At 39.8% G+C, this 10,990-nt stretch overlaps 1 pseudogene; it reads left to right on the top strand.

Moving 5' to 3' along the window:
* The first annotated feature begins 838 nt into the window (after positions 1-838).
* The window catches only part of LOC148553991 (uncharacterized), a 31,334-nt pseudogene continuing 21,182 nt past the window's right edge, over positions 839-10,990 (top strand).

Genomic DNA, 10,990 nt, shown 5'->3' with positions numbered 1-10,990 from the left:
TCCATGGGTTATGGAAAAGAATACAGTAATGCCTAAGGGAATCAAGCTAATGTATCTGAATGATGAGGCTCGGCTCTGGCACCAGATCCTGAGCAACTTTGTTATGTCGAGCACTCATGAGACGGAGCTGCCTGCTGCTATGATCACCCTCATCTGGTGTGTGATGGAGGGTAAGGACCTGTATCTTCCACGTTTCATCTGGTATTACATGGCCAGGGTCCATGTACGAGGCACTCTTCCTTTCCCTTATCTGATTACACAGCTCGGCCGTCGAGCCGACGTGCCTTGGGAGCTGGCTGATGAGAAGCCACCTGCTGCAGACTGCAAGAAGATTATCCCTCACAGCAGGAAGTTTCAGGCTTTGGGTTACAGACCCCCATTCCTCACCGCTACTGATGAGACAGCCACACCTTTAGCTGGCTCTTCTTCTTCTACTGTTGCCCCAGCTACCACCACTGCACCTCCACCTGCCTCAGAGCCCGTTTACCACCTCGTGCACCGCTTATTTCAGCAGCTAGACCAGATGGAGCGCCGCAACCGGTGGCGATATGAGAGATCTGAACGTCGCAACAAGCGACGCTGTGAGCACCTCAATGCATACCAAGCTAATAGACATGGTGGACCCCCTTGTAATTACCAACAAGCCCCACCCTGTGCTTATAGACCATCCTCTCAACGTAGCTTTGAACCACCACACTCACAAGCTCCTTTTAACCATTCACCACCGTATGATCCTTACCAACCACAATTCCAATCAAATTACTCCCAAGAACCACCACAATCTTATTTTGAACCCTCTTCCCCAACCAATGAACCCTCACACCCACCCCAACTTCCAATGAATGACAAACTTCGTGTTCTTCTTCAAGGGCAAGTGAGGATGCAAAAGGTCGTATTGGAACTCACTACTGCCTTAACTGAGGTAGTCAATATAATAGCTTTCCGACATCTGAGCACTCAAAATACTCCCATGGCTGCATGTGGAGAATCAAAAGAAGAGCGTAGCATGAAGGAAACACTAGAAACTCCCGTGGACAATGAGGAGCATGGCTTTGTATTGGAATAAGTGGAGGAAGCCATGATAGCTGTAGAGGAAGAAGTGGTTGAAGATTTAGAAGATGCTGAACCTCCATGGGAATTGAGAGCTGTAAAGGATTCTGCTGAGAAGTTAGAAATTGATGCCAAAGAGGACAGTGCACAACCTCCAAAGCATATACCTTGTGAAAAATTGGACAGAACAGACCGAGAAGTTGATTCCATAGGCAGTGATGATCATGAATCAAGCTCTCCTAATCACGAACTCGCATCCACAACTGAACTCCTTGAGCCTGAAGAATCTTATCCAAGTAAATACGAAGATGATGTCGAGGTATATTTCTCTCAACCTCCAACGTATGACTTGAGTGACGAGGAAGACATAGAAGACTTTGATCAGGACGCAGTTGCAGTTGAAAAATTTTGCAAAGAAGTGGAGGAATTCACAGAAGAATACAAGGGAGTAGAACTTACAGAACCATTGGAAACACCTGTCCCAAGGCCATTACCACCTAATACAAGCTTCAAGTGGGTACAATCCTTAACCTTTATCTTTACTTTTCCACTTGAATATGGTTTGCTTGAAACAGATGGCCAGCTTAGAGCTCTCTGCAGCTTTAAGAGTAAGAGGGAAATAGCTCGTACTCAAAGCTGGTGTACAAGGTTCAATAAGGTTCCGCACTTCGATTCGAAGTGCAAGGATTGGTATCAAGTTCAATTGAATGGGTCTCAGAAGACGTTTGGTCATCTTGGTGAGAATACAATTCCTAAACCGCCCGGATGGAAGAATATAGATCAAGACAACGGTAGATTTAAAAGCAAAGTTTGAGATCCTGGAATCTATTCTGACATTCGTCACCCCAGGAGCCTGAGAATCTATTTGAAGTTGCTCAAAAGCTTCACATGCCTAGTTTGGGACCCCGGAGGCTGTTGGCATTCCAAACATTGGTGGAGATTTCTGGATGAATTTAAGCATAAGCCACCATATCAGGAAGCTCATCCAATGTCCAACTTAAGGACTTGAACTAAAAAGTGCTAGGTGGGAGACAACCCACCATGGTATGGTCCTTTCTTTTTTCAATTTTATTTCATGTTGTTTGTTTTTATATTATATTATTTTCATTGAACCTGAATATTATTCATTAGCATTGCATACTGCATAACTGCATAATTGCATAATTGCATAATTGCATAAAAAAAAGCGCGACGCGACCGCGTCGCTAATGCGTTCACGTCAGTCGCGAAAAACACCTCCCACGCGTCTGTGTCACTCACGCAAACGCGTGATCTGGAAATCGGCGTAAAAATCCAATGTTCAGAAATCTGGGCTGGAATCATGCGGCTGGTGTGCGTTTAGCACAAAACGGCTCACGCATTCGCATCCCTGATGCAGACGCGTCACTTGCAAAACACTCATCCCACGCGAAAGCGTGAGCGACGCGTCTGCGTCGCGTGGATAGCATGGCACCCTAAATGGAGACAGAGAGTTGCGCTGAAACGACGCTGGAAGTGTGCGTCTAGCACAATTTCCAGCGACGCGGCCGCATGCCTCACGCGTCCGCGTCATGCATCTTTTACCCATTCCACGCGATCGCGTCAACCACGCGACCGCGTCAACCCCATTTCACCCTAGTCACGCAAACGCGTGCCCACGCGTTCGCGTGGATTCAAATCCACTAACCCCCAGTCACGCGAAACCCTAACCCCATCGCGCCCCCATTCTTTTATTGGGCAAATAGACCACCATGACAAAGAGCTTCCCAATTGTAATTGTTACTTGTGACAACCAAAACGTTTGTAAGAAAGGACATTTGTTTGTTTAGAAGCTATACCTGCAACGAGGATTTATCTGCGAATTTCTAGACCACGCAAAAGTTCTCTCTTCAATATTTCTAGACTCTTTTATTTATTGTCCTTAAGTTGGACAATTGGGATGCTCTTTGTCATGGTGGCTTGTGCTTGTACTCTTCCTTGAACTCCTTCCAATGCTTGGACTTCCACTAAGCTCCAAGATTCCAATTCCATTGCACCAAGCTTTGATGGAGTTCTTCACAAGCTATGAGCTCCCAAAATTGATCCTCTTGTATGCCGGGATCCCAAATATTGTTTCTACACCCGTCTTCAAGTTGATCATCATTATTCCACTTGGTGGCAAGCAATCCAAATTCTCACTCAAGCACCCAAACGACTTCCTAGATCTTTCTAATTTAGCATTTGGTGCACAGATATTAACTTTGCACAACTGAACCAGCAAGCGCACTGGGTTGTCCAAGTAATACCTGAGGTGAGTCAGGGTTAATTTCACGGAGATTGTTGTTTTGAATCAAGCTATAGACACCTTGTAGATCTTAGTCAGGTGATTAAAAAAGATAGTTTGTTGAGATAAACGCATAAAATAGGAATATGGATGAAATTACTTAATTTGAGTAAAACCAGTGATAAGAGAACAGTTGAGGCTTCAGAGATGCCTCATTCTTCTGGATCAACCTTTCTTACTGTCTTTCTCCAACTGTGAGTGATTCCTTCCGTGGTAGGCTGTAAGTGATCAATGCCAGTTTAACGGCCGCCAATCTTCCTCCCTCAGAACGACCGCCGGGTTTAGTGTGTGACGAGCAAAAATTGTTGTCGGTCTAAAATTTCTCATATAGAAAGAAGAATTTTCGTTGTAAGCATAGTTCCAAAACAACAAACAACTCTCGCATCAAATTAAATTTTAGGCTGTCACAAAGAACAATCCCCAAATAAGAATTAACCGGAGTATTTAGACTCCGGGTCGTCTCACGAGGAATTGCAATGAAGTGTATGATTATTGGCTATGAGGGGACAAGGGGGTTTTGATTTTGTTTATAAGGGGCGGAAAATAAATGACAAGAAAAGTAAATCATGCAAGTATTTAAAGAAGACAAGTAAATAAGAGAAAGTAAGTAATAAAAAGAGAGACATTCATAGCAAGGATTGAGATCATAGGCTTTCTATCCTAGTCATGCAATGATTAATTCATCTTATTTAGTCAACTCCAACAAATAGGGAGAAAGTCAAACAAGATTAATCAATCATATCACAATAATGAACAAGAATTTATCTCATTACGTCATCTCCGACGAGTGAGGAAGGTATCATGTTATCCTCATACTCGGAGAAAGTCTAATAAGACTAGCTAATCTCAATCCAAAAGTCCTAATCAACTCACTAATTTAATTAGCAAAAGATTAGCGTCAATGGAAATAATATTAGCTAACAACTCTAGATCACCAACATGAGTTGGGTTTTCATGACTCAAGATTGCCCAATTACTCTTTCCAAGCCAAGAATGCTCAAAATTCTACTCTAAGATCCAACCAAGCATTTTGTCAAATACTTGGTGGGTGTATAAGGAAAGCATATTAAAATTGCAAGAAATATAAATCTACCAACTATCAATTGCAAGAAAAGTAAATCACAACTCAAATCAACATCAAAAGAACATCAAACATCAAATCTCATTAAAGAAAAATCCAAACCCAACAAGTGAATCCATGAATATAAAAGAAGCATAAAAGTAAAATTAACATGAGAACTAAGAGAATCAAGTAATAAGAACAAGAAATTGTAGAAGAAACAATATGAAAACATGTAATTAAATCTAGATCTAAGACGGAAATTAACCTAACCTAATTCTAGAGAGAAGAGGGAGCTTCTCTCTCTAGAAAAATGCTACAAAAAATTGCTTCCCTTTTACCCAAGCTTGAATTCTGCAGGAAATAGAATTAGAAATGAGTTGGGTTGGGCCCAAAGTGCTTCAGAAATCGCTGGGGGCGATTTCACATTAGTGGGCCACGTGCTCAATCGGCGCGCACGCGTACATGGCGCGTGCGTGCCCCTTAACGCGAAGCAACATATGGCAAAGTTTATATCATTTCGAAGCCCCGGATTTTAGCTTTCCAACGCAACTGGAACCGCCTCATTTGGACCTCTGTAGCTCAAGTTATGATCGATTGAGTGCGAAGAGGTCAGACTTAACAGCTTTACGGTTCCTTCATTTCTTCATGAGTTCTCCCACTTTACATGCTTTTCTCCTCACTTCTTCCATCCAATACTTACCCTATGAACCTGAAATCACTCAACAAATACATCAAGGCATCGAATGGAATTAAAGTGAATTAAAATTACCAATTTTAGGGCTTAAAAAGCATGTTTTCACATTTAAGTACAATTCAAGGGAGAATTACAAAACCATGCTATTTTATTGAATAAATGTGAGAAAAGGTGATAAAATTCCCCAAATTAAGCACAAGATAAACCACAAAATCGGAATTTATCAAATCTCCCCACACTTAAACTAAGCATGTCCTCATGCTAAAATCAAGAAAGAAGCAAAGGGACACCAACATTTATTCAATGCAAACTAACTACATGCAACCTATCTATATACAATCTATCTACATGAATACATCCACTTAGTCAAAATAAATCAATTCCCAAGAATACATATACAGACACAAGGGCTATGGCAATAGCAATCACTCAACCCACAATTGAATTGAATTATTAAAAAGATTTTACAAACTTGCAAGAAAAGAGATGATCATGGGTGGAAACATGTAATTGAGCGATCGAACCCTCACCGGATGTGTATCCGCTCTAGGCACTCAAGTGTATGGGGTTGATTCACTCAATTCTCCCTTAATCATGCTTTCCAAGATTTGTTTTTCATCTAACAATCAACAATTATTTCATGCATGCATACAAATATCATGAGGACTTTCCCATAGGTTGTAATGGGGCTAGGGTCATATGGTCAAGTGAGCTTGAAATTTGAATCTTTGATTAACTTAAACTTCCCACCTAACCTATGACAACCTATACAATTTTAAACAAACCTAACTACCCATTCTTCACTTTTTCACACACTCATGCATTCTTTTTTTTTTATCACCACCCATATGCATTGACTTTTATTGAACCTTGCTTTGGGGCATTTTGTCCCCTTTTTATTGCAATTCTTTATCTTTCTTTTTTTTTCCTATTTCTATTATTTATTTTTTTTCTCTTTTTTTATTATTATTTTTTTAATTTTTTTTCATTAAATATTTTTTTCTTTTCAAAATAAAATATATATACAAGAACATCAATGCATATGGTTTACACATGATTAATACATGAGTATGTACCCAATTCCCAAGATTCTCAACACAAATACAAAACACACTTTTATCTCTACCTAATGTTCCCAACTCTCCCAAAATCAAATGATAAACACTCTCACTAGCCTAAGCTAATCAAAGATCCAAATTAAGGGATATTTATTATTTTTCACTTAGGCTTGTAATGTGCTACAATTAAGAACAAATGGGTTAAGCATAGGCTCAAATTGGTTATCAATGGAAGATAAAAGGTAGGCTTATTTGGGTAAGTGAGCTATTTGAACGATGGCCTCAATCATATAAATGCATGTATACACAAAATAATGGACATATAGAATTAAACAAATCAAAGATTACAATCATAGGAAGAGAATAATGCACACAAGAATGAAAATAAGTGGTCATATATGATGTAACCGTCCTCGATGCATCCAAAGATGAACAAGGGGATTCGGCGATTTTTCTAGTTGCTACCTTCAGTTGGTAGGTCAACCGATGCTGCGTGTTCTTCTCCCGCTTTTGTTTTTGCTTATGATGACTCATCCTGAACATAGAAAACAGGAGATAATAAGACAAGTAAATGCACAAGCAAGGAAGCATGGATTGTTAGAATGAGGTAAATCCCTAGAATTGAGTGAGTGAATTGGTGTGACAATAATGAGAAATAAGTGTGTGGATCCTAACTTGCATGCAGTTTAGAACTCACACTCTAGTATTTAAAAATCATGTCACAATTATACAAAATAAAACATATATTTCACTCATTCTAGTGTGCTTGAGATACTTTAAAAGACTTGTAGGTTAAGTCAACCACACAAGTTGTGAAGAGGCATGAAAGCATTCAAGCAATTAATCAAGCAATTGTGAAATTGGATAATGCATGGACATTGATTGATGTGTAGGTAGACTTAGTAAACAAAATGGTATATGAAACTCACACAACAATCAATGACACATATTGAAGTTGTTGCAACACCTAAGTGACATAGAGGTGAAACACATGGATGCTATGGAACTTAGGAAAAAGAAGATAGAAGTGAAAATCAATCACATAGCAAGCATGATCCACAAAGCTTTACAAAGCTCAAAAATATGTCACTAGGTAAGCTTTCGATCCAATTTCACAATTCTACAATCTCAATGCATGAAATAAGTGACGTGAATAAGGGTAAACCATAAACAAGCATTACCTAAAAAAAATGCAATGATAATATACAATTGCCTAATAATGGATGGTGAATGCATGGTGGCCAAAACATGCAATTCAAAGAGTTAAGATGCATGTAGGCAATGTAACATGTACTTGGTATTCAAAAATGTTCAACATGAAAATTCAAGACCAAGTAATAAATTGCAACCTCAACAAAGGAATCCAACAATGACAACAACGACAATGATGTTAAACTAACATCCTATTAGTAATAAGCAGCAGTAAATGGTAAACAAGATTAGTAATCCAACACTTATAACGGAAAACAAAAATTAAACTAACTAACTAACTAAAAGAAATGGTGTTACATGATATTTGGTAGTGTTGGATGATGATTGAAGGGTGGAAAGAAGAGAAGAGAGAAGAAAGAAAGAAATGGAAAGAGGAGAAGAAAAGAAGGTGAGTGAAACAGGGCAATCCACGCGTGCGCGTCATGTGCGCGTAAGCGTGGATTGATGAAATGGAAGTGACGCGTATGTGTGCAGTGCACGTACGCATGCATGGCGAAGCAGAGAGTCAGTGCGGACGCACAAGGTACACGTTCGTGTGCCTTTGGCACAAAGTTGGCACACTTCCGGCACAACTCTCGGGTGAATGTATGGAGGGGTAGAAAAATTCAATCCACGCGTACGCGTACATGGCGCGTCCGCGTGGATGGTCGAAAATGCTTGAGGCACGCGTACGCGCCAGGTGCGCACACGCGCGGGTTGGTGCTCTATTTTTCAAAATTTTTTTTCTATGTCTTTGCACCAAACCAAGCATTCCCAACCTCCAAACAACTACCGAAATATCACAAAACCTTATTTGACCTACTAGACTCCCAATTAAATGCAACTAATCAAACAAAACATGAAATTAAATCTAAATTACCAATATTTACAAAGAGAAAAAGGGAAAGATGTTACCATGGTGGGGTGTCTCCCACCTAGCACTTTTGTTTATTGTCCTTAAGTTGGACTTATGGGGAGCTCTTCATCAAGGTGGCTTGTGCTTGAATCCATCCTTGAACATCCACCAATGCTTGGACTTCTATTGTGCTTCATCATTCAAAGTTAATAACTCCAAGCTTTGATGGAGTTCTTCACAAACCATAGGCTCCCAAAGTTGATCTTCCTTGTGCGATCCGGGATCCCACACTTTATTTTCACACCCGTCCTTGAGTTGATCATGGTGGTTTCCTCCGGGTGGCAAGAGAGATGAATTCTCATAGAAGTACCAAACTATCCTCCTAGACCCATCCAATTAAGCACTAGTCCAACCTTTACTCCTTGAAGCTTCAACCATAATGAGCCTTGATTTGCAACGCCAACCACGAAACATCTTTCTTTTACGCTTCATCCCACAAAGCATCCTAAGTTGACCATCCGTTTCAAGCAAGCCATATTCAAGTGGGATAATAAAGATAATAGAAATGAGTTTCATCCACTAAAATGAAGGTGTAGATGGCAACCTAGGCAAAGGTGATTCCAAGGGTCTTGCTAAAGCATATTCAATTCCCATCCTCCTTTTTCTAAAGACTTCCACCTCTCCACAAGATCTCTTAATTTCAATCCTTTGTTCAACAATTTTATCTAAACCTTTTCCTTTACTCAAATCATAAATGGGAGGACGAGAGAGATTTACCTTCACATTGCTTTCAAATCCAATGGGGGAAGGTTCTTCATGTTCAAAGGATTCTTCACAACTAAGACTTGGTGCTTGATCTTCCTCACTAAGGGAACTTAATTCTTGTTCTACCGCACCCAAGGCTTCATATGAGATATGCCTTGGAGGTTGTGCACATTCCTCCTTAGCATCAAATTCAATCATCTTGGAGGGGTTTTCTTCAATCCTAGACTCCCAAGGTGGTTCTGCATCTCCTAAGTCTTCAACCACTTCCTCCTCTTGTTCAATAATCTCTACCTCCTCCTCTTGTTGCATTTCTTGCTTTAACTCCTCTTCTTCACCTTGGAGCTTCAAGTTCACTCCCTCACTAAGCTCCTTTGTTGCTTCTCCACATTCCACAATGGAAGTGCCTTGATCGCATAGGCTTAGGCGAGATGAGACTATGTTGCCAATGGCTTCTACCATGATGGCCATTTTTGCTCTTAACTTCTCAAAATTCTTTTCATCCTCCTCGTGTTGCCTTAAGATATGAGATTCAAGATCCCTTAATTCTAGCATAGAGGCTTCATCAGGGGGTGATGGTGGAAGAGAGGGTTCATTGTTTGAGGGGAAGGTATTATAGTCGGAAGGTGGTTGTGGCGAAAAGTAGAATTCATCTTGTGGTTGAAAATTTGCATGCGTTGGAGGTGGTTCTACTTGGTAATAGTATGGAGGGGGTGGCTCTTGAAAATGTTGATGTTGGAGTGGTGGTGGCTCTATGTGTGGTTCATATGGCTCATATGATTGTTGGTATGGTGGGTATGGATTAGGGTCATATGAAGATGGTTGGTGAAAGGTGGCGTGTGAATATGGTTGATGGTTATGTTGGGGATATAGCTCATAGGCATATGGTGGTGGTTCTTGAAAGTCACAAGAGGATTCACCATAGCCATTGGATTGACATGCACCATAGAATGGCTCCTCTTCATAGTGCATTGGTGGAGGTTGTTGCCTTGAGGATTGATCATATGCATATGGCTCCTCCCACCATTGATTGTCCCATCCTTGATACACATCCTCATTGAAGTTCCCATTTCCTACAACATAGTTGTAATCACACTCATAGCCAAAGTGAGAATTCATAGTGAAAAGTGAAAATAAGAAATAAAAGCTATCAAGAAATAATGAAACAAAGTCCTAAAACTAGCAAAAACTAACAAGCAATCCAAAAATCAAGCTATTCATAATATTCACATATATACAATAACCAATAATATAACACCATTGCAACTCCCCGGCAACGGCGCCATTAATTTGACGAGTAAAAATCGTTGTCGGTCTAGAATTTCTCTTATAGAAAGAAGAATTTTCGTTGTAAGCATAGCTCTAAATCAACAAACAACTCTCGCATCAAATTAAATTTTAGGCTGTCACAAAGAACAATCCCCAAATAAGAATTAACCGGAGTATTTAGACTCCGGGTCGTCTCACGAGGAATTGCAATGAAGTGTATGATTATTGGCTATGAGGGGACAAGGGGGTTTTGATTTTGTTTATAAGGGGCGGAAAATAAATGACAAGAAAAGTAAATCATGCAAGTATTTAAAGAAGACAAGTAAATAAGAGAAAGTAAGTAATAAAAAGAGAGACATTCATAGCAAGGATTGAGATCATAGGCTTTCTATCCTAGTCATGCAATGATTAATTCATCTTATTTAGTCAACTCCAACAAATAGGGAGAAAGTCAAACAAGATTAATCAATCATATCACAATAATGAAAAAGAATTTATCTCATTACGTCATCTCCGACGAGTGAGGAAGGTATCATGTTATCCTCATACTCAGAGAAAGTCTAATAAGACTAGCTAATCTCAATCCAAAAGTCCTAATCAACTCACTAATTTAATTAGCAAAAGATTAGCGTCAATGGAAACAATATTAGCTAACAACTCTAGATCACCAACATGAGTTGGGTTTTCATGACTCAAGATTGTCCAATTACTCTTTCCAAGCCAAGAATGCTCAAAATTCTACTCT

Source organism: Arachis ipaensis, chromosome B7 (genome assembly GCF_059453495.1).
Source record: "Arachis ipaensis isolate K30076 ecotype BB chromosome B7, ASM5945349v1, whole genome shotgun sequence".
NCBI lineage: Eukaryota > Viridiplantae > Streptophyta > Magnoliopsida > Fabales > Fabaceae > Arachis > Arachis ipaensis.
Note: the sequence above shows the minus strand (reverse complement) of the source record. Positions and strands in the feature narration are given on the sequence as shown.